General features: G+C 41.6%; 1 long non-coding RNA gene across 2 annotated transcripts in view; it reads right to left on the bottom strand.

Annotated features, from left to right (window-relative positions):
- Positions 1-22,752, bottom strand: part of LOC112543657 (uncharacterized) — a 77,874-nt gene extending 55,122 nt beyond the window's left edge. For both annotated transcript variants that reach the window (XR_012904530.1, XR_012904529.1), the window contains exon 1: positions 22,560-22,752. This is a non-coding gene — a long non-coding RNA (uncharacterized LOC112543657). The remainder of the gene's footprint in view (positions 1-22,559) is intronic.
- Positions 22,753-23,037: the final 285 nt, after the last annotated feature.

Here is a 23,037-nt window from a genome sequence, read left to right as displayed (position 1 = left end):
TAATATCCAACCTGGACCTCTCCCACCGCAACTTGAGAACATTGCTTCTTGTTCTGCCATCTGTCACTACTGAGAACAGCCTCTCTTCATCCTCTTTGGAACCTCCCTTCAGGAAGTTGAAGGCTGCTATCAAATCCCCCCTCACTCTTTGCTTCTGCAGACTAAACAGACCCAACTCCCTCAGCCTCTCCTCATAGGTCATATGCTCCAGCCCCCTAATCATTTTGGTTGCCCTCCACTGGACCCTCTCCAGTGCAGCCACATCCTTCCTGTAATTGGGGGCCCAGAATTGGACATAAAGAGGAATAATCACATCTCTAGATCGACTGGCAATTCTCCTCTTAATGCAAACTGATATGCCATTAGCCTTCTTGGCTACAAGGGCACACTTGACTCATGTCCAGCTTCTCATCCACTGTAATCCCCAGGTACTTTTCTACAGAACTGCTACTTTGCCAGTTGGTACCCAGCATGTAACAACGCTTGGGATTCTTCCGTCCCAAGTTCAGGACTCTGCATGTGTCCTTGTTGAACCTCATCAGATTTCTTCTGGCCCAATCCTCCAATTTGTCTAAGTCACTCTGGACTCTATCCCTGCCCTCCAGCGTATCTACCTCTCCCCCTAGCTTAGTGTCATCCGCAAACTTGCTGTGGGTGAAATCAATCCCTCATCCAGGTCATTAATAAAGATGTTGAACAAAACCGGTCCCAGAACCGAACCTTGGGGCACTCTGTTAGAAACCGACCGCCATCCTGACATCGAGCCGTTGATCACTACCCACTGGGCCCGACCTTCCAGCCAGCTTTCTATCCATCTTACCGCCCATTCATCCAATCCACATTCCCTTAACTTGCTAGCAAGAATATTGTGGGAGACCATATCAAAAGCTTTGCTAAAGTCGAGGTATATCACATCCACTGACTTCCCCATATCCACGGAGCCAGTTACCTCATCATAGAAGCTAATCAGATTGGTCAGGCATGACTTGCCCTTCATGAATCCATGCTGACTATTCTTGATCACCTTCCCCTCTTCCAAATGCTTCAAAATGGATTCCTTGATGATCCACTCCATGATTTTTCCAGGGACTGAGGTAAGACTGACTGGCCTATAGTTCCCTAGATTGTCCTTCTTCCCTTTCTTAAAGATGGGTGCTACATTTGCCTTTTTCCAATCACCCGGGATCTCTCCCAGTCTCCACAACTTTTCAAGATAATGGCCAAAGGCTCCTCAGTTTGTCCTGTCCGCTACAGGGTTTCTGATGCTTTCTAATCCAGGGGTGGCCAACCCACGGCTTGCGAGCTGCATGCAGCTCTTTAAAGAAAAAATTGCAGCTCCCACACCCGTGGCTCATGGCTCTGAAAGGGGCAGCATGTTTCTGTCTGAAAGAGACAGAGCCGGAGTTGCAGCATCCAGTGCAGACTTCAAAATGGCCATCTTAAAAGGGTAATGCCTTCCCAGGGCTTTTGTTGTTGTTGTTTGACTAAACATGGAGGCCGGGGTTGGGTTTTTTTGTTCAACAACTATTTTTCCTTTGGCTCTTTGCGCTATATCCACCACTATTTTGGCTCTTCGTTTGTAATGGGTTGGCCATCCCAGTACTAATCAAACATTGCTGGAGACCAGATGCGGCAGTAAATGGACCACCGCTCTGATATGGAAAGGCAGGTCATAGAATCCTAGAGTCACAGAAGGTCTTTGTTCCTAAAAAATAGGTGAATTAATATATAAACAAATCAGACTATTTCCCATTTTCCTACCAGTTTCACTGTAAATGAAATACATCAACCACATACCAATTGGTGCTAGCACAAGGTGGGAAAATTATATATACTGAAACACTGAAGTGGTCAAGACCTCAGGTTAATGCCTGATGAAAAAGGCAGAACCCTTCAGGACCACTGAGTTCCTAGCACTTTGTACAGGGACTAATTTAGTACTGATTTTGGAAGAGGTAATGCCAGATGCTAGGGTTGAACCTGATCACACACATACATCCATACACTCTTATACAAGCAAAGAAACCCCATCTTCCTTTTGCAAAAAGTTACCAGTCTGTTGCTCACATTAACTCACTGGCCAGGTGAGTTAAATGTGAGGGGGAGGAGTGCGGGCTTCTCTAGGTCCAGACCGATGCTCTGATCTTGACAAGATGAGACCTGGAGATTCATGCAAGACACTCCATCTGCTATAGGACTTTTCTCCCATTCAGGTCTATGCATTTTGCGGCATCAGTTCTTAATCACTCATCAGCCATTCTGCTTAAAATCTGTTTATCTGGCAGTTATGCTTTACTCTGACATCAGTATGTTGATGTTGATGTTTCCTTACCAGTGTTATTTCAAAGCTGTCTTGAGTATAAAGGGACGTTTGTTCTTAACACTCCAAGGCCCTGCATAATGTCCTGCATTGGTCTGCTTTGTTTTGGGCCTCAATTTATGGTACTTTGATGCCTCCTAGTCTTCCAGCCCCCTTCCCCTCTTCCACCATCTGAAACTGCTGGGCCAACGTTATTATCTCTCCAAACAATCACATTCCAAACTCATTCACTCCCTCTCCCCAGGAACTACACAAACATTTCACACCTGGGAAAAGGGATACAATTGCCCATACAAAAGGTATCAATTTATTTCAGAATAAAGCTTCTATTAGTACAAACTTTTGATCATTCATCTTATTTTCTTTATAACACAATCTATATTCTAATTACACCTCAGAGCAACAGTGTGATCATGCTGAATTACAAGTAGCCTTCTGATCTCTTTCTCACATAATGGAAGGATACAGAGCCCAAAAGATTTCAGAACTTACATTCACATTATACTGAAACTTATATTTACATTATACTGTATTGGGTGGAGGCTTCACACAACAAACTTTGCAGCTGTCTATGTGTTCCTTTCAGTTCCCTCCCATTCACATACTTTGCTTGTGAAATTTGAGTTAAGAACACTGATTGGGTGGATCGAGCAGTGAGCAATCATACATTTCCAGAATCCTGAAAAGGGCTATCTGGGAAAATAAAGGTTTTCATGCTCAATTTTAGGCATGCAGGGGAGACATCTAGGAAGTAGCTGAATGTAATCAGATTTTACAGGAACAGGCTTAACATGGCACTGTAATGGCTGCTAATGGATTACAGGCAGCACTTTATTATAAATGGCAAATCGCTATTACCTCCTTCTTTATTGGATGTAATAACACTTAACACACTGAATAATTTCTGTATTCATGGGGATGTCAGATGTAATTCCATAAGAATTACTTTCTGAATGAATGCCCAGTAAAATAAGGATGGAAATATTATGAAATTAGATATTACCGTAACATTACCATCATAAGAGGTCATCATGACGGGTGTGCTATTCAAATGAGTACACCAAAAGGAATTACACTCAGAGCTGATTAATCCAAATCAGTGTGCAGGCCCCATTTTTATGCAGAGTACACCACATTCTCAAACTCATAAGTCCGCCAGTGGTGCAAGCGGAGTGATGCAAAGAGCTGAGGAGCTTTTACAACCGCCTCGTCTGGTGTAACAACTCGACATGCTGAGGAGCAATCCTGTGGATTCTAACTGGGATGAAGCCAATAAAGTGTTAGGGAATGTACTCCAAAAACCTATTGCGTGTAGCACAGAATGATCTCTGTCCTATACATTTCCATAGCAGGGATAAAATTCTGGATATTATTGAATTTTTGATTTGATTTGATTATTGATTCGTGCTTGCCTATATGCCCTCAAAAGCAGAGTATATGTGAGCGCCACATATGTCTTCTCACTGGCCTGTGTCCATCCCAGAGCCATTGTTCTCTCCCCATACTGTATTGCCTAGCAGAGAGGAGGCTCTGTCCTTCTCTTTCTGTGCCTTCCTCCTGAATGTTTGGCTGTTCTCCATGGCAACTGGGCATGGAGCGGGCCGGAGCCATTTCTGACTAAGAGGCTATGTCTAGACTGCAGGCTTCTTTCGGAAGAAGCTTTTCTGGAAGAGATCTTCTGGAAAAACTTCTTCTGAAAGAGCGTGTCCACACTGTCAAAGTTCATTGAAAAAGCCATCTGCTTTTTCGACAGATGGCGTCCTCACTGAATGGACGCTCTCTCGCATGTAAGCTGTGATTACTATGGACGGAGTGGCCACCAGAGCACCTGTGCTTTTTCCTCTTCTTTTGAAAGAACTCCCTCTTTCTTGTCTACATATGCCTTTGTCCAAAACAGCTCTTTCAGAAAAAGGCTTCTTCCTCGTAGAAAGAGGTTTACCAATGTTGGAAAAAACCATCTGTTCTTTTGATTTTTTTCGAAAGAACGCAATTGCAGAGTGTACGTAAATGAAGTTTTTCTGAAAAACCTCTGAAGTGTAGACGTAGCCAGAGAGACTGGTTGAAAGGTGGCTGGAAAATGCCTACCCATGTAACTCACTTTCAGGGTACATATAACCACAGCGTGCTAAATATGCCAGACTGTGATGATTGTGCGTTGCATGTTGCAAAACTTTGGGCCTGATCCACTGAAGAGAACAGAAAGCTTTCCTCTTTGACATCAGTGGGCTTGGACTGGGGTTTTTTGTGTTTAAGAACGCTTCTGAGGAGAGCAGAGAAATAATTTCTTTAAACTTTCTTTTCACTGAACCATACTTAAGTACAATTACAGAAAATCTAATATCTCAAGGTCTGAATGGAGGTGTAAGTCACAGCACTGTCAAAACACAAGTACACACTGGCATTTCGTGAAGGGCCTGGGCATAAATAAAATTCATAAGGGGAACACAGAGAGGTTTAACCACAGCCTTTCATGCTGAATAATGACTCCTTTGAGCAAGGATATCTGACATGGAGATGGAAAGAAATGACTATTCTACAAAATATAGAGATGGTATAAGACATTTTTAAACCCCAATTATGCCTACTGATTTATACTTAGATTAACTGTGTCTGTCCAGCTGCTGAATTAGGGGTTAATTATTAAGAGTTAATAGGCACTTTATTTAAAAGTGTCCCATCATTGTTGATTCATCTGATCATCTCTCCAGTGTTATAGCAGTGACAAAAATTAACTAGCTTGGGGTAGGAATGGATGTAAATTCTCCTGCACTTTGCTTGGAATTCAGTTGCACCACCAAGAAAATCTGCTGTATTCTGCAAACAATGTTGCTTCTCTCTGAGGGTACATCTATACAGCAGCATTATTTCAAAATAACTGGGGTTATTCCAGAATAACATAGTGCGCATCTACACTACAAGCATTTATTTCAAAATAATGTCGAGCTGGAGGACTTCTTCCTCCAACTCATGATAACCTTCATTTCCTGAGGAGTAAGGGAAGTCGAAGGAAGAGTGTTCTTCCTTTGACTTCCTGCTGTATAGATAGTACCAAAAGCCGAATTAAGCTATTTCGACTTCAGCTACACAATTGATGTAATTGAGGTTGCGTAGCTTAATTTGACTTTTGCCCTGCTGTGTAGACGTGCTCTTAAAGTGAAAACTTTTGAAACAATGCAGGAATGATATCCAACTTCATTATGGCCTGTTGGGATTTTGTGGTTCCCAGAGAGTCAGATGCTGGGCAGAATCAAGGGTCTTCGATACTTCAATTCAATTCAATTCAATTCAATTCAATTCAATTCAATTCAATAAGACTTTATTCAATGTGCACAAAGGGAGAGCCCCTGGTACTAAAATCAGCCAGAGCCCCTCGAGCAAGGAGCCCCTCCCCTTGCTGTTTTATAGCACATGGCAGTTACATAACAGGTTACATAACACAAACTTCTAAACCAATCAGATTCAACCTTTCCATATGTGGCTTTGTTTGTCACATGCTTGTACTTCTCCACTCCACATGTTGAGTTCACCCCCCCTCCCCCCGCCCCTTGGCCTTTTCTAGGCTGTTGCTAGGGTGGTGAGCCACAGCATGCTTCTTTATGCATAGCTACTTTCCAAACCACATTTTGTTTAAAATGGACACATGCATACCCTTCATGGCCATACCCCCTTCTCAGCCCGAGGGAGTGGACTCAGAACCGGGGATCTCTAAAGGCAGCAGAGGGATGTATTACGTAGGCACCACAAGCTTGACGAAGTAGCACCCTACATGGCTCTAAGTAAGCAGGTGGCATTCCCGTCCTGCATAAGACAGTACTCGCTCAGACGGTCAAAATGTAACTCCTTCCTAGGACATGCTTTAATCATTGACCATAACCTGAACTTTCCATTGAAGACGGGTATTCCCAGCATTTTTCCCTGCAACACCCTTCGGTTCCCATCACTTATTTCTTCTTTCATCTAGAGTTGTAGTTTGAAGACAATAGAACTCACCTGATCTGACATCAGGGTAAATTGACAGAATAGGTTCTGCATCTCCATTCAGGTTACTACAGTGGACATTATGTACCGAGGTATTTAAACTGTGTTCATTATGTTTGTATCTGACAGATCCCTACCCGTATTGTGCTGAAGGATCTGCACAATGACAGATACTCCATATCCCATCCTGGTTATCCCTAACCTTTCCCCACCGCACATAGTTCCCCTACTGTGTGACAATGCCCTGTGAAGATGGCCCAACTGACAGTCATATAGACTATTATGCAGTTAGCTTCTATCCTTTCCTTCCTGCAGGAGAACTTTTTTTTTCTCCCCTTCTACCACTGATGGAGAGAACCGTTGACTATCCAAAATAAACATTTGAAAAACAATCCTAAACTCCTTTTTGTTTGAAATTTTTGTCCTATTTTTGTGGAAAAATTGTAATGACTAACGTCACAAATGTGTTCATTTCTTTCGAAAAGATCATGAGGGGAAAAAAAAACACCCTCAACAAATTTTAGTCCTTAACCTAGGACTATAGGAGTCAGAAAAGAAACAACATAGACATAGTTTTCATTTGGATGGGCAGAGTGTAGTTCTTTACATGGCTATACCCACTTCTCCAGTATGCAGAATACAACATTTACTCGACTTTCTTCTTCCATGTGCTCTGTGCAACATACCAGATAGCCTTTTCTTGAGCATACCCTATGCAATGGGTCATACATACTCTTCAGGGGCTGATTTAGAAGGTTCCTCTGTCTGCGGTTAATCACCCCATTCCCCACTAGCATAACTGTGGTTTGTCTGTCTCCCAGTATAGATTTGGGAATTCTGCCTCTTTAAGTTGTCTGTTTCTCATATCATAATCAGAAATCAGGGGTTGTCAAACCAGCATAATTTCTCTGTCCCCTAATAATCTGCACCATCTCATGCCTAGGGCAGTAAAATCTGTCATGCCAACTCTCTGATGTTTTGATGTTGCACATGCACTCCTAAACTACTACAGTTCTATGGGATGTGTTAGTAGCCATTGTGATTTTTCTTTTCTTAGGCTATGTCTAGACAGCAGGCTTCTTTCGAAAGAACCTCTTTCGAAAGATCGCGTCTAGACTGCAGGCGGATCTTTCGAAAGAGAAATCCGCTTTTTCGAAAGAGAGCACCCAGCGAGTCTGGATGCTCTCTTTCGAAGACGGCCTCTTTACATTGAAGAACGCCTTCTTTCGAAAGAGGAGCTTTCGAAAGAAGACGTTCTTCCTCGTGAAATGAGGTTTACCGCCATCGAAAGAAAAGCCGCGTTCTTTCGAAATAATTTTCGAAATAATTTCGAAAGAACGCGGCTTGAGTCTGGACGCAGGGGAAGTTTTTTCGGGAAAAGGCTACTTTTCCCGAAAAAACCCCTGAGTCTGGACACGGCCTTAGAGTAAAGTCCAGTGGAATTTGGGGTGGAAGCTATAGGATTTTATGAAATCAAATCTAGAATATAGGCCCTTACAATTATAATTGATTAGTTATATTATCATACTGGGGTCACCAAATGAAATTAATAGGTCTCAGGTTTGAAAGAAGCAAAAGGACGTTTTTCTTCATGCAGCACAGAGTCAACCTGTGGAACTCCTTGCCAGAGGATGTTGTAAAGACCAGGACTTTAACAGGGTTAAAAAAAGAACTAGATAAATTCATGGAGAATAGGTCCATCAATGGCTATTAGCCAGGATTGGTAGGGATGATGTTCTTAGTCTCTGTTTGTTAGAGGCTGGAAATGGGTGACAAGAGAGGGATCACTTGATGATTACTTGTTCTGCTCATTCCCTCTGGGGCATCTGGCATTCGCCATTGTTGGAAGACAGGATACTAGGCTAGATGGAAGTTTGGTCTGACCCAGTATGGCCATTCTTATGTTTTTAATACCAAGAAGCCATAGTCCAGCAGTTCTCAACAGTGGTCTAGGGATTTCTGGGCATGCGGGGACGCAAACAGGTTTCAGGTGGCCCACCAAAATAAACTAGAGAGCAGGCCAGTTAGGCTATGTCTCTATTGCACCATAGCTTGAAAGAACTTATTTTGTACATTGGAGCTATCTAAACAGCACCAAATTTCGAAATATCCCACTACTCTGAAATGTCCCTTACTACTCATGGAATGAGGTTTACAGGGACATTAGAATAGCGAGCCTGTTATATTTCAAAATAATGAGATTGCTGTGAAGATGCAGGATAGCTATTTCGGGGTACTCCAGTATCTGGAAATAGCGCTATACTGTAGACATAGTCTTAGACTCCCTGAGACTGGGGGCAGAAAGATGAAGCCAAGCCAAATGAGACTGACATCAAAACCCAAGCAATTCAACTCTGCAAAGACCCCTGTGATGAGAAGCGTCAACCAACTGCTCTATTGACTTGCTTTTAATCTGCTGGATATGCAGAAAAATATTCTCTGGAGGATTTTATAAAAGTCTGGGGGGACTCAGAAAAAAGAGGCTGAGAATCCCTGTCCCAGAGTGCGTGTACCAGGACCCTAGGGTGCCAGGTGCTGTACAAAGACCACACAAAAGCATCCTCACCCCAATTTGTACACTTCTGGCAGGGTGATGTGTCCATAAAGTAGATATAAGGGATCCCTAGCATAAATAAGAGCATGGCCCCTTTAATTCAAAACAGAATGATGGATTTTTTCTATTGAATTTTTAAACCATCATGTAGAACATAGAGGATTATTATATTCCTGTTATAAAAATACTTAATTTAAAACTCCAATAATGAGGTTAAAAATTTCCAATAGGTTTCCTAGGACATTCCCTAAAAAAGATTGATATTTATTTACTCAAATTGAAACAAAAGAAACCAAAGGCTGCAAAAGCTCTTGATGGTCATACAGTATAAAAGGTATTTTACCAGGATGCAAACACTTCCACAGAACGTCATAAAGAATGATATCCTCTTTCCAGAAATGTTTAAACAAATTAACTGGATTCTATAGTAGGGATAAAATTCTCTATTAGATAAAACAGAATGGCTTAAAAATTCTATAGAAAAGGTTTAATTCTTTGTTATTGGCTTTAGATTATTAATTTGTATAGAATTCCATTATCTAGCTATGGAAACATATTGGTTTTCCTCTTATTAAATTATATAGCACTTTTGCGGGATCGTTTATAGAATATATTAGAATATATAAAGGTTTATGTGCAAGGGGAAAAACATAATTAGGATAATAAATCTATTTCTGCAATCTATCACTCTTTTACTTTACAATTCATTTTTTAAATCTAGCAAGTAAAGCTGTTTATACTTTTGATTAAAAAAGTGAAAAGCTATATAAGGGCAAGGATCACTTATTTTTGAGCCATTTATCTACTTACTCTTTGATCACCTCTACAGATCATAGCAGGGGCTAGGAACTTATTCATAGAGGTTTACAGAATATGAAAAGAAAGATACTATGCTTTGCACTGTGACTTATGCAAATCCTTATCTCATGGCAGATAGAAAGGGTGCTCCAAAATTTGTCAATAAAATGAAAGGAGAAAGATAAAAAATCCTTATGGGTCATGTTTTTCTATTTCCCTGCAAAGAGAAGCCTCATTTTCATTCCTACCAAATCCTTCAAACAGATGAGAAAAAAATCTTCTGAACTTCAACATAAATTCAAAGGGATCCATAAAATATGTAACAAATATAAAATGGATTATTCCTCCTCCCCCAACTCCTATATGAACAACTAGACCATGCTGGTTCAGTAAAAAAAAAATGACTTAAAAATAAAAGGTTTTTAGAGCTGCATGACTTGAATTCCTTCTTTGATGACAAATATAGATAACAAATGAATTTTTTTAAGCCTTTTCAATTCTAATATGTGGCTCCTGTTCGCAGGAAAAGCCCTGTGTTTCTGGAGAAGCCGTGTCAGAGATTTTTAATTTAGCCGCAGCCAGAAATTCTGCTGCCATGGAACCCTCTGCTCCTTACACAGGAATGCCATTGTTTACTTTACAAGAACCAGAGGCTGTTCTTCCTTCTTATATAACTAAATTGAAGGCATTTTTGGAAAGTATACAAGCAGATCATCAGCTGGGAAAAATATCTTAATTGATAGACTCAGATTTTAAGGTCAGAAGGGACTATCATGACCATCTAGTCTGACATCCTGCACATAACAGTCCATAAAACCTCACCCACTCCACTTCATAACCTCCAGCTGAGTTACTGAAGTCAGTTACAGTCCATTATTACAGGCACAACAGAAAATTATCCAGTGCATTGGAAAGATAGACCAGATGGCTAGAGATCTCACTGGCTTAACCAGGAGAGCTGCGAAGATCTTAAAATAAAATAAAATAAAATAAAATAAAATAAAATAAAATAAAATAAAAATCTGACGAAAAGTAGAAACTAGGTCAAATTACAAAGGACGAACATAAACAAATAACACAAGTATGTAGGGCCAGAATAAGAAAGCCCCCAAAATAAAAATATATCACACTAGAAAGAGACATAAAGGGTAAAAAGAAAACATTCCAGACATACATTACAAGCAACAAGAAGACCAGGGACAAGAAATGACCGTTACTGAAAGAGGGGAAAATAATAACTGAGTTGTGGAAATGGCAGAGGTGCTTAATGACTTCTTTGTTTTAGTTTTCACCAAGAAGGTTGGTGGTGATTGGACACCTAACATAGTGATTGCCAGTGAAAATGATGTAGATTCAGCAGATAAAATAGGCTAAATAACTAGCTAAAATTTACTTGGATTAATTAGATATAATCAAATCTGATTAAATGGATCCTAAAATACTCAAGAAGCTGACTCAGAAGATATCTGAGCAATTAATGATTATCTGTGAAAAGTCATGGAATACACGAAAGTTTCCAGAAGACTGGAAAAGGGCAAATATAGTTCCCATCTATAAAAATGGAAATAAGGACAACTCAGGGAATTAAAGCCCAGTTAACTTAACTTCTGTACCATGAAAGATAATGGAGCAAATAATTAAGCAATCAGTTTACAAACTTCTAGAAGGTAACAGGTGATAAGTAATAGTCAGCATGGATTTATCAAGAATAAACCATATTAAACCAAAATGATAACTTTGCTTGATAGGATAACAAGATTTGTGGTTAGGGAGAAAGCAGTGTACGTAGTATATCTTGATTTTAGTAGAGCTTTTGATACTGTGTTGCATGAACTTCTCATAAATAACTAGGGAACTGCGATGGAGCTACTATAAGATGGAGCTCCCATAAGCTGAGTGAAAAAGTGGTTGGAAAAGCAGTCCCACAGAGTAGTTATCAATGGTTCATAGTCATTTTGGAAAGGCATAATAAGTGGGATCCCATAGGGATCAGTTCTGGATTAAGTTCTGCTCAATATCTTCATGAATGATGTAAATAATGGCAGACAGCACTCATAAAGTTTGCAGATGATACCAAGTAGAGAGGGGTTGAAAGTACTTTGAAGGTTAGGATTAAAATTCAGAGTGATCTGAACAAACTGGAGAAATGGACTGAAGTAATAGGATAGAACTGAATTAAGACAAATGCAAAGTATTTGCACACACGCAGAATGGAGAATGACTGTTCAGGAAGGAGTATAGTGCAAAGGTACCTGAGGGTCTTATTCTTTGAGGATAGGACAATGGCTTTAAATTGCAGGAAAAGAGATATAGGTTGGACATTAAGGGTATGTCTACACTATATGAGCTTTGTAGACATAGGAAAATGAAGCAGCAATTTAAATAATCGCTGCTTCATTCACATCAAAATGGCTGTCGCGCTGTGCCGATCAGCTGTTTGTCAGCACAGCGCGGTAGTTTGGACGCTCCACGGTCGACATCAAAAGCCTTTGTCGACTGCCCCATTATGCCGCGTGGGGTGAGGTTTACCGGGGTGGTCGACAAAGGCTTTTGATGTTGACCGTGGAGCATCCAGGCTACCGTGCTGTGCTGACAAACAGCTGATCGGCACAGCGCAACAGCCATTTTGATGTAAATGAAGCGGCAATTATTTAAATCACCGCTTCATTTTCCTATGTCTACAAAGCTCATCTACATGGCTCCGTCAACAGAGCCCCGTAGTGTAGACATACCCTAAGGGTACATCTACACTGCAACACTATTCTGAAATAACTTTGGGTATGTCTACTCTACCCCCCTAGTTCGAGCTGGGGGGGGGGGTAATGTAGTCATACGGAGTTGCAAATGAAGCCCAGGATTTGAATTTCCCAGGCTTCATTTGCATAAAGCCGGCCGGCGACATTTTTAAATGCCGGCTAGTTCGGACTGCGTGCCGCGCGGCTAGTTATTTTGAAATAGTGTCAAAATATTATCAAACTGGAGGACTTCTTACTCTGACTCCTGTAACCGTCATTGTACAAGGAAGAAGAGAAGTCAGAGGAAGAGTGCTCTATTTCAAAATAAGTGCTGTGTAGACGCTCCCTATTTCAAAATAAGATACACAATTGACATAGCTCAATTTGTGTAGCTTATTTTGAGTTAAGCCTTGCAGAGTAGATGCATACTAGGAAAACCTCCCTAACTATCAGGGTAGTTTAAACACTGGAATAAACTGCCCAGAGAGGTTGTCAAATCACCATCACTGGAGATATTTAAGAACAGGTTTGTAGGGATAGAATAGCAAATAGCCCGTTGATGTATAGGTAAGACTCTGAACCACGGTCTCCGGCTAAGCTGAGGCAGAGGTATAAGGATGAGAACAGACAATGGGCCCTAGGAATAATACAGAAAAGCAGCCTCGCCTGCGTATCACAAGTGAAAGGAGCCAAAGTAGCATAACACTAGGTGGGTAGTCATAATTGAACACCCTTACCATGAGTTTCACACAGACAAACAAGGCCAAAGCCATGAAAGGAGGCCTCATAGTCTGGGAAAGAGACAACAGCTGCCTTCCCAAGGCCAACCACAGATTCAGGGAAAGGCCTAACATGTCACTATGAGACAACACCCTCCCTTCCTAACAATCCAAACTTGATAAAAAATTGCATTGCTGTATACCTGATACTATTTTTTTGCCTTATAGCCCTAGACAAGCACCTATGAATCACACCCCCGCATCTGTCAGGAAAGCACCGTCATCACTCCTATGGATCCCAATTGAAATGTAGCTTATGCATTTCAAGGCAATTCTTGGGGAGGGAAGAGGGAATACTTGGCTACGTCTAGACTACATTCCTTTTTTGCAAAACGGATGTAAATTAGATGTATTGCAATTGCTAATGAAGCAGGGATTTAAATCTCCCCCGCTTCATTAGCATAAAAATGGCTGCCGCTTTTTTTCTGCACGGAGCTTTGTCGGAAAAAAGTGCCAGTCTAGACGCTGATCTTGCAGAAATAAAGCCTTTTCTGAAAGATCCCTCATCTCTTATTTCATAGAGGGTTAAGGCATCTTTCGGAAAAGGCTTTATTTTCCTCAAGATCAGCGTCTAGACTGGCACTTTTTTCCGACAAAGCTCCGTGCGGAAAAAAAGCGGCAGCCATTTTTATGCTAATGAAGCAGGGGATATTTAAATCCCCACTTCATTAGCAATTGTGATACCTCTAATTTACATCCCTTTTATGAAAAAGGGATGTAGTCTAGATGTAGCCCTTGTGTTTTAGCAAATATGTTAACCTGAGCTATGGGCAGTGTTACTACGTAATCTCTTAGACTTTTGGCTTACCATGTTCATTTGTCTTGCTGCTAGAACCTATCCAGGGGCTCGGGAACTCCCACCCCATTGCTTCTCTCCACCCATTGGCTCCCTATATAATCTATTGTAATCAATTGCTTAGCAGTGTTCTCTGAGCCTAAGTGGCAAGGTAGCACTCTGCCAGTGCTGTGCATAATAAACCTTCCAGCTCAAATCTACACAGCATCTACATTTTGGTTTCCAATAAGTTTAGACAAAAATGTATCAGGGATGATCTAGATGGTGCTTAGTCCTGCTGTGAGGGAAGAGGACTGGACTAGAAGACCTCTTGAGGTCCCTTATATGATCTTATGATTCAAACCATGATTTAAAGACAAGTTACAGATAATTGACCATTTACACTAATATAAATCTGCAAGTCACCTGTGCCCCATGCTGCAGAGGAAGGCCAACACCTCCTCGACCCTCCTTGGGTCTCAGCCAATTGGAAAGAGTGCCATTTTGGGAGGGCAGGGGGCACTGAAGCCTCTTGTCCCAGGATGCTGCTTGTTATAGAATCATAGAACCCTAGGACTGGAGGAGACCTCAGGGGGTCATCGAGTCCAGCCCTCTGCCGAAAGCAGGACCAACATGAACTAAATCATCCCAGGCTTTGTCAAGCTAGGACTTAGAAACCTCTAGGGATGGAGATTCTACCACCTTCCCTAGTGAACCCATTCCAGTGTTTCATCACCCTCCCAGTGAAATAGTTTTTCCTAATATCCAACCTAGAGCTCCCCCACTGTAACTTGAGACCATTGCTCCTCATTCTGCCATCCCTACTTCTTCTTTATTGTTCTTCTTCCCCGTCCCCTCGCTCTCAGGGAGGAAGAGGGAAGTACACAGCTTGCATGTATTCCTCACACTCCTGGCTGGTGAGTGGAGGGGACAGAGCAGTGAGACTTTGTCTAGACCAGGGGTCTCCAAACTTTTCAGCCCGAGGGCCGCATTAACTATCAAACAGCAGTTCGGGGGCCGACTACACACTTGAGGTCCAAATAAAAAACAATCAAAACATGGATGTTGTTTTTAATTATTTATTTAATATTATGTTATTCAGTTATTATTTAATAACACATTGATACACTACACATGAACACCTGTATTAGTGTGAATGATGAAATTGTTTCCTGGATGCCAAAATAGCAGACATTTCTGGCTTTAGATTTGTTGTCCCTAACATCAACAGTGACCTGAGATTATCATCGGACAAGTTTGTTCTCAAATTGTTCTTCACGTATTTCATTCTTGAAAATGTTTGTTCACACAGGTATGTTGTTCCAAAGATTGAAAGGTACCTTGATGCAAAAGTTTTGTAGACAAAAAGGTCTCCACGGGCCGGATGAGAGGGCCTCGCGGGCTGCATCCGGCCCGCGGGCCGTAGTTTGGAGACCCCTGGTCTAGACTACAGGCTTCTTTTGGAGATCTTCTGAAAAAACTTCTTCTGAAAGAGGGTGTCCACTCTGCAAAAGTGCATCGAAAAAGCACCCAGGCAGTCTCGATGTTGTCTTTCGAAAAAGCACAGTTTGCATTACATAGCGCTTTTTTTGAAAGAGCACTTTCGAAAAAAGGAAGTCTTCCTCGTAAAACGAGGTTTTCCACAGTTGAAAAAACTGCTGCATTCTTTCGATTTACTTTTGAAAGAACGTGGCAGCAGTATAGATGCATGGGAAGTTTTTTCCAAAAAAAGACTACTTTTTTTTAGAAAAAACCCTGTAGTCTAGACATACCCTTACTGTGTAACTACACAGCAGCTGGGAGAGGCAATTCTCAGCTCAAGGTGCCATAAGCCAGTGGTGTGGGCTCACAATAGCAGCTTGGGCTAGCCAGATGTGTCCATTCTTGCCCAATTCCAGGCATGTCCAGCACAGAATGTGCAGCCCAGGGTTGGTAGAATTGAAGGCCACTTGGGACCTCTTGACTTAAGGCTCCTGTTAGTGCTGAAGAAGATCCTAGTATAATACAAGCAGCCCTTAGGGCCTTACTGAAGTGATAACTGCTTCTCTCAGGTTGCCCTACGGGCAATGTCACTGCTCTGACTAACGATAATGCTGTGTGCAATTATCTTTCCCCTGACATGACCCTCATGGTTCTTCCCGGGCCCCACTCCCAATAATACAGCTTGTGAAGGGGTCTTTGGAGGGTGGCCTGAGGTCTGTGTTGTGAATCCTGCCCCTGATAAAATTAGGGCCCCTTTAAAAACTGGTGAAAGGGTTGGAGCTGATAAAGGGCAGGAGGATAGGAAAGGATGAGAGTTGGGTGAATAATTGATTTGTCTTTTTGATAGGCCAACTAAAAAATCTGAAGGAAAAAAATATTGTTTTGGGTCTATCCAGAGATGACAATTTTTTGCTATTATTTTCACGCAAAATGCAAAAAATAAAGTCTTTTCCGAAAGATCCCTTATCCCTCATTTTAAAATGAGCTGGAATTTTAAAATGAGGGATAAGGGATCTTTCGGAAAAGGCTTTATTTTCCGCAAGATCAGTGTCTAGACTGGCGCTTTTTTCCGGCAAAGCTCCAAGCTGGAAAAAAGCGGCAGCCATTTTTATGCTAATGAAGTGGGGGAGATTTAAATCCCCGCTTCATTTGCAATTGCGATATGTCTAATTTGCATCCCTTTTACGGAAAAAGGATGCAGTCTAGACACAGCCACTATGTTTTGGTTTAGGTAAAAAATATTTTCAGGATTTTTTTTTAATACTTTTTGTGGATTTTTTAAAATATAGCAAATGTTAAATATAGAAGCATCTTTTTGAAAGAGAGAGAAAAAAACCCTTTGGTTTTCCTCCATTTTTAGTCACCCAAAACTATTTGCCAAATTTGCTGGAACTGTTTGTCAAATTTGACATGTTTTTCAATTAACTTTTCACCAAAAAATTAATCCCCCAGCTCTAGTAAGATTTTCATATTGCATATCCACACATTACACCTTGCACCCCCCCATATACTCTTTCTGCAGAAATAATGCACACACACATGCATCAAGCAGCTATACACTGCCTTAAAGGCATATACTCCCCTCCATACATTAAAACAGCGGTTCTCAAACGTTTTGGGCTCTGGAGTCCTTTATAAGCGTAATAATTTATGCAGAGCCCCAGCGGTCCACTGATTGTATGTGTTGTACCTATCGATGTTTCCAGTTTGTCAACCTCGCGGAGCCCCTGAAGATGTCTCACAGAACCCTGGGGCTCCACGGAGCACAGTTTGAGAAACACTGCATTAAAACACACACTACACACATGCAAAGCCATGAACTGGGGAACAGCCTGGTGGATTTTAACAGAGATGGAAAGGATGCATTCTCTGGAACTGATTCCAAAATCTTATGGAACTAAGTTGAAATGAACTCTTTCCTATTAATGTTTTGACCCTGGAAAACAGAGCATGTGTAGGTTAAAGCTGGAATCATCACCTTGAAGCTAGTCAAACCCAGGGCACTTTTGTTTCATTTCTACTGCACAAAAGAACATTGTTTCAGATTCAGAGTGATGGTTTAATGTTTAGGGATACTTAACCGGCAAAGCTAGTCTTTTTATTCAAATAACTGGTTCCGGTTAGCTAAGGGTGAAACCAATTTCATGCGGGCTTTTAGAATCAAATGTATTATCTGGTGAAATGATATAGAAAATCATTGCTTTTGCTCTGAGCTTTTGATGTGCAATAGCGTCTGCTTACTGTGGCAGTCTATTTAGAACTTATTCTAAGTAACCCATAGAAGACCCAGAGCTTCGCTGTCAGTGCCATACACAGCCACAAAGCAAATAATCACAAATTTTCATGCAAATTTCTGAAGTTCTTCTCCTTAATAGAGTTTGGAATAGACCTATTTCACACTTCTGGAGATATTTGGGGCACTATTTGAACAGATACTGTTATCAACATATATTTAAAATTTGTCATTTGTGGGAAAAAGCAATAATAAAAGATGGTTTTCAGTACACAAAATATTTCAATAACAATGGTAGGAAAAAAACACTGCAAAATTATTGGGAAAAATTGAAAATATCAAGGTCACCAATTTTTCCACAAATAAATTAGCATTACATAAAAAAAATTCTACTATATATAATTTAGAGAGTTTGTGCATCTCTCTGTCCATCCATCTATGAGACTGTTCAGGAACTCCTCCTAAATGATAAGAACTTGGACCACCAAATTTGGTGTGCAACTTCCTGGTACCATAATTTAAAGCAAGGTTGGGGTTTGGTTGTGCCAGGACATTGGGGTGTGCATGGAATGTGATTGTTTCTCTTCAAATGGAAAGGGAGGAGTGTTATAGCAGGGACAGTTATACGCCACAGTGACCACAAGGGGGCAGCAAGAATGGGACACAATTCTACCCAGAATGACCACGGCGGGGGGGGGGGGAGAGGAGGGCAGCAAGCACGCCAGGACTGGGGAGCAGCTGCTGTCAATCAGCACGGTCCCCACCTCCCTGGTCTGTCCTGAGGAGCAGCTGCTGGCCGGCCAGAGTGGCCTCTGCTGCCCCAGGCCAGCCTCGGGGAGAATCCGATGAGTGGGCCATTTGACCCCTGTTGCCCCAGGCTGGCCCCAGGCTGGCCCCAGGGAGAAGTTTATGGGCAGGCTGCACAATTCCTGCCACCTCAGACTTGCCCTGAGGAGTAGCTACCAGCTGCCCTCTGCCCTGAGCTCCCCATTCCCTCCACTGTGCTCCCACACCTCTCAATCTCCCACACTTCTCAATCTCCTGCCTGAGCCCACCCATATCCTGAGCCCTTTTTCACCTCCTAACGCTGACTTCTGCACTCCCGCCCCCATGCCTCCAGCCTCCTGCACAGACCCTTCCACATCCCCAAGCCCCTGTCCTAACTCTGGTACCCTACCCCCAACTTCCTAGCCTGAAGGACCCGAACAATGCCTGGTAAGTCTTCTAGTAAATAAATACATAAAATCATTTTAAAGGGACATTTTTTTTCAACTAAAATATTTAATGAAAAATATTTCAACTAGCTCAAGGACTAAAAGCTTTAACTCTGTTATTTTTTAAATTAAAAATACAATGTACAAAAGCGCAGACCTGTGCTAAGCAAAGGATGGACCACCAAGTAGACAGCAGATGTTGCAATCTAAAAGTTGGGTTCTTTAGACTTCACTTCCTGAGACTGAAATTCACTCCTAGGCAGAGAACCAACACTAAAATTTTAGTAGTTAATTTTAAATTATCTTTTGAGGGTTTAGATTATAAATGGATCTTGATTTTCACATGATTTTCTAGGAGTTTGTCTAGAAAAATACGAAGGAAAAAAGTGAGGAATATTAAGTAAGGACCTATAGATTTGTTCAATAAGCTGTCTGCCTCCCTTCTCCAAGTCCTGAAAATGATTTTTGATAAACTAATAACTCAATGACAAAAGAGTGGGATTTTAGAAAGTGCCTAAATGATTTAGAAGCATCCATAGAGATGTACTCCTAAATCACCTAGGAGCGTCTGAAAATCCCCTTCAAAACCTTTTAAGTTCAAGTAAGTTTAAATTTTTAAATTTAGTTGTAGTTTAAAAGTAGTAGTAATAGTAATATAGTTTCTACATGTATCTGTTCCTCCTGGTTCTACACATGGTTAAAAAGAGAGTAGATTAAATGCTTTAAGTGAGGTTGGGAATCTCGTATTTATGGCCTGACTGGAAATCTCATGAGAAAGGCCCTCTCTCTCATAAGGTGTCTAACCCAGCTTTGCAGAGCTAATTGTTTCGGGATAAGAACGGAATCAGCAGCTGTATTTTGGGTGCCACAAAAACTTGTGATAGACGTGAAAGACAGGAGGGAACTTCTACTGGCTTTGCCAAAGATTTGGACAGCTTTTACTATATTCCCAAATGATGTTAAACAGGGTAGTTCAAAGGATTTACCATTGTCCATGAATGTTCATGTAAAAAAAATGAACATTTCCATGTAAGGTAGACAATATTTGCAAAAAAAGGTATATATTGTGAAAAGCCCAGTTAGCTGCAATGTTACCAGACTTTGATTAAATCCACAGATCACTTGATATTATGCAAACTCAGAGCTAGCTAGCTAGCTAGCTAGACTCCAGGGCAGGAGTGAAGATTGCACACATGTTTTAGCTGGGTAGAGGAGAGAACTATTTTGGAGAGCTGAAGGTAATACATTTTATAATAAATTATTGTAAATTCCATGGGATGGGGTCTTCTGTTTTGTATTGTTCACTGTCAGGACTCAAATTATACAACAATAATAACTTGACAATTGCAAGAACATGCAATTTTTTTATTTCATGCAATTTACACCGAGAGACTAGAGGTAGCACAGAGGTCAGCTTTTTTCTTCAATGGGAATAGTTGGCTCATCTCTTTTAAACATATAAAATCCTTTGTTCTTTGTGGGTAATGGCTATAATCCTTGTCTTCCACATTACTGTTATGCGCCCTATTTCCCTAGACACATTTAGTTAAATGGCTATCAACAGCAGACGATTAACGTAAAGGGACAGGGAGATGAGTCAAAACATAAATCAGACAATGATGCTGTCTTCAGCTGAGAAGAGAATATCGACCAGCATGACACGTTCTGCAAACTAATTGGAAAAGCAACATTCCAATGTAACTGTGATCTAAGCTATGTCTTATTCCTGCCCTTCCTGCTCCCCAGCTATTTTCATTATTGGTTGTATATTAAAGAGGACATAATAATATTATTATAATTATTATATTATAAGAAGACTAAGGATGTAATAATAATAATAATAATAATAATAATAATAATTCCAAGCAGAAAAGCAACCCAAATTTTTTTATTTCATTGACAATTTTATTCCATTCTCCTTATTTATAGCCACCAATAACCATGAACAAATGATGCAAAAAGTTTGATTTTTCCCCCCTTCTCTTTTAATCCGCAGACGTCCTCCCCTCCTCAAGCTAAACAAAAAGTGTGGATGGGTAGGGGTGGAGAATCAGTAGAATCATAGAATTATAGAGCTGGAAGAGACCTCAGTGTCAAATATCTCAGAGCAATGAAGAGGGGACATTTGCTGAGAGATTTGAAATTCTCCATTTGAATCAGTGCCACTGTAATTAAAAAGTATATTTCTTTAAAATGATGGGTTGCTAAATCACACTGATGGTTATTGGTGGGTTATTTCTTTTTAATTTTTTTTTGTCCCTGCCCTTTGAATCTTCGATGGAGTAGGGAAAGAAATCCAAGATCTGAATGCTGCAGGAAGGATAATAAACTCCTTAAGGAAACCAGCTGAAAATCCAGTGTCTTGCCTTCTAGGTACTGGAGATTGCTCAGGCCAAAATGTCTGCATCTGGATCTGAATTCTCCCATAGAGCAGCAAGCTCAATACTGGGATTTTAACTTGTCCCATTATATAGATACCAGCCATGAATCCAGATCTGAATATACAAATATGTTGCTGATCTGATTCAGGATTAGCGTCCACACTACCAAGCCTGTTATTTCGAAATAAGTGGCTGGTTATTTCAAACTAACAGATCCTGCTTTCCACGAGGAGTAAAGCTTTTCATATCTATAGTAGCCCAATGTCTGTGAGTCTGTAATGCTGACATATATGGCCACGCCCCCTGGCCATGTACGTCAGTGCCCCACCCCCCTTCCTCTCCCGCCAGGGCCCAGCTGAGCGGCGCAGCGCGAGCACCACTCAGCTGCGCCCTGGTGGGGGTGCAAGTGGCTGTTTGAGGTCTGTGCTCAGAGGGCTGGAAGGGGGCGGGACGGTGACATACACAGCCAGGGGGCAGGGCCATGTATGTCACCACCCCCTTCCCCTCCCGCTGTGGCACTCAGCTAAGTGCTGCGCCCCTCAGCCGGGCCGCCGGGGGAGCCAGCAGTGCAAGGGGCCATTTGGGCTCCCCCACAGCGGGAGGGAAAGGGGGGGCAGGGCGGTGATGTACATGGCTCCCCCCACAGCCATGTATGTCACCGCCCCCCTCCCTCGTGGCAGCATGGCTGAGCAGGCAGCACTCAGCCAAGCACCATGGCGGGAGGCGAAGGGGAAGGGGAAGGGTGGCAAGGAGAGACAGAGGGGAGAGAGAGGCAGGAGGAGGAGGAGAAGAGAAAGGGAGAGTGAGAGGCAGGAGGGGGAGAAGAGAAAGAAAGAGATGGAGAGAGAGGCAGGAGGTGGAGGAGAGCTGAGGGGGGGGGGGCAGTAGGAAGAGAGAAAGAAAGAGAGAGAGAGAGAGCTCAGGAGAGAAGACCTGAAAATCCCGTCTTACGACGGGCTAATTGGCTAGTTTCAAAATAGTTATTTCGAAATAGCAGTAGTGTGGAGGCTCCATTGCTGCTATTTCTGAATAACTACTCCCCAGAGTCAGACAAAGTAATTACTCCCAAATGCTTCCTGGGGCCCTAAGGTGAGGTAGCTCATCCACATTAAGTAAGCCTGCCTTGAACTAATTTCGAGGCTTCCCTGTAGAGTGGACATGCTATTTCAAACAGTTATTTTAGGAGTTGTTATCTTGAAATAAGTTATTTTGACATAATTTCCTAGTGTAGACATGCCCTAGACAAAATTTCCGAGTGTAGAAGAGCCTTGCATGAATCCTCAGGATACCTTGTCATATTTTACACTTACCAGTTTAAGCTCTGATCAATGACGCAGTTGTGAAAATGTCAACAATGTGCCTACACAAGCACACCCACTGTTTGTACCTGCAGTGCAGCTCCATCTGCATGCAAAGACAGGAGATTTCTCAAAAACGACCTTTTAGACCAGCGTTTTTTAAAGTGTGTTCCGCAGCATACCAGTGTGCTGTGAGGCAGTTGGAGGTGTGCCACAGAGAGAACAGAATTCAGAATGGCTCTCTTAAAGGGACAAGCATCTCTTTTTTGTTGTTGTTGCTCAACAACTTTTTCCTGGGGGCTTTTTTTTTTTTTTATCATCAACAACAACAAAAAATCCTTGATGTTCTCCATACAAAAAGAAAATATTGGTTAGTGTTCCTCAGTCTTAAAAAGTTCAAGAAACACTGTTCTGGACTGTCCAAATTTAACTTAGCTCTTGTTTTAATTCCTGAACCCCAAAATAAGTCTTTTAATTTACCTGATATTTG

This window comes from Pelodiscus sinensis, chromosome 6, assembly GCF_049634645.1.
Source record: "Pelodiscus sinensis isolate JC-2024 chromosome 6, ASM4963464v1, whole genome shotgun sequence".
NCBI lineage: Eukaryota > Metazoa > Chordata > Testudines > Trionychidae > Pelodiscus > Pelodiscus sinensis.
Note: the sequence above shows the minus strand (reverse complement) of the source record. Positions and strands in the feature narration are given on the sequence as shown.